Source organism: Limulus polyphemus, unplaced genomic scaffold (genome assembly GCF_000517525.1).
Source record: "Limulus polyphemus unplaced genomic scaffold, Limulus_polyphemus-2.1.2 Scaffold2613, whole genome shotgun sequence".
Classification (NCBI taxonomy): domain Eukaryota; kingdom Metazoa; phylum Arthropoda; class Merostomata; order Xiphosura; family Limulidae; genus Limulus; species Limulus polyphemus.
In genome coordinates, this window is record NW_013668223.1 from 57,413 (window position 1) to 59,022 (window position 1,610).

General features: G+C 35.3%; 1 protein-coding gene across 3 annotated transcripts in view; it reads left to right on the forward strand.

Moving 5' to 3' along the window:
• The window catches only part of LOC106467430 (RNA-binding protein 42-like), a 66,928-nt gene that overhangs the window by 34,910 nt on the left and 30,408 nt on the right, over window positions 1–1,610 (forward strand). The window contains exon 6 of one of the 3 annotated variants that reach the window (XM_022395615.1): window positions 420–577. The exons of the other annotated variants lie outside the window; for them this stretch is intronic. The gene's annotated coding sequence lies outside the window, so the exon portion shown is untranslated. Of the gene's footprint in view, window positions 1–419; window positions 578–1,610 lie in introns of those variants that run through there. 3 annotated transcript variants of the gene reach the window in all.

Below are 1,610 nucleotides of genomic sequence, written 5' to 3' on the forward strand. Positions count from 1 at the left end.
GTGTGTGTGTGTATATATATATATATATATATATAATGTATATACCAGTGTGTCGGGTAAGCATACCCTGTTTAAGCAATATTCGAACGGTAAAAAGTCGTTGAACTTTGATGTACCACTGCATATAGTTCCACCGTAAAAGTATGCCCTCAGTTTAAGGCAGCGAACTTCCATAGGTAACTACTGCCACAAAAGGAAACCAGTTCTGTTTGTTAATAGGGTGGTAAACACAGAGGAGAAGTATTAATAAGATATACTTTGATATATCTAGCGTGCCTTTTTTTATGTAAAATTAATGGTTAGCATGCATGTTGTTGCTATGGCAATGGTCTCTAAGGGGTTTCTTGTTTTAGCAGAGAGTTCGTACTGTAGGCAGGCTTGTATATGTGGTATACGTTTTCCTTTATATTTTTTTTTAGGTTAAGCTATCATAAACACCCCAAGACACGTTTTGGCTACACATTGGGACGTTTATAGACTGTAAGTAGGATGTAATTGCTTTATGTGGCTTCTTCGGTGACTACCGATCAAAAGACTGTCTTATGTAGATTTTCCATCAACTTGCCTTTAAAGAGACTCTTTGAATGCTTAAGGTTTCAACGCTGTTTTCTGTGTGCTTATGTGAGCGTGTATATATAAGTGTATATGTATACAAAAATTAGATTTAATAAAAGCTAATATACTTTATTTATTTCGGGATTGTATATATACACACACACACACTAACTACAATGCTTGCTATTTTGTCACCAATAAAAGTAGCAGAATACGCCAATGGTTTCTTCTGATCTTAAAAATGTAATTAAAAATTGCATTTGGCCTACAGAACAAAATATTATTTCGTGTACGTTTGGGTGCCGTATATTTTTGTTGTTGTTGTTGAAACATTCGTGATGCCTTATAAACGGCCCCTCCCCCTAGCCTTCCAACCTTTCCGAAAACCTGTTGATTATACAAATCTGATATATGAAGGATTAGTCAATGATATTAACAAGAGCTGCTTAATTATAAGCTTTACTGTTAAAACTCTGAATTTCTGTTTCTTATAGAGACTTCCTTTCAGCAAATTGTGTTATATCAGCTAGCAAATAACTGATCTAAATGGAAAATAAACTAAGTATTCATTACACTACGTTTGGTTTCCCACGTTTGTTAATGGTTACATTAGCTGGTGAGGCCTAGCTACAGCAGTTGTTAATCCTTGATGAAAGTGTAAAAACCTAACGTACAGAAACAAAAGTAGTAAATAACACAAACCTTTTTATGATCTGGAACATAAGAACCAACGTGTTTAAAAAAAATAAGCGACAGCTGATATCTTAAACTTCCAAACTGACTTTTTTGTAGTAGCGCGAATTAATGTCATGTCTGCTCTATCGATGAAGATTCTGCGATTCTTTATTCAAATTTTACACGATTTGGTACGTGAGCATTCATTTGAAATATCAAATCTGTGGGCTGCATTTAATAAACAAATTAGTGGTCAATTACGTTTGTTATAAACAAGATCAGATGCAATTGTTTATTGAACGATGATCTTCAGTATAAATAGACGGCCCGGCATGGCCAGGTTGTTAGGGCGCTCGACTCGCAGTCTGCGGGTCGCGGGT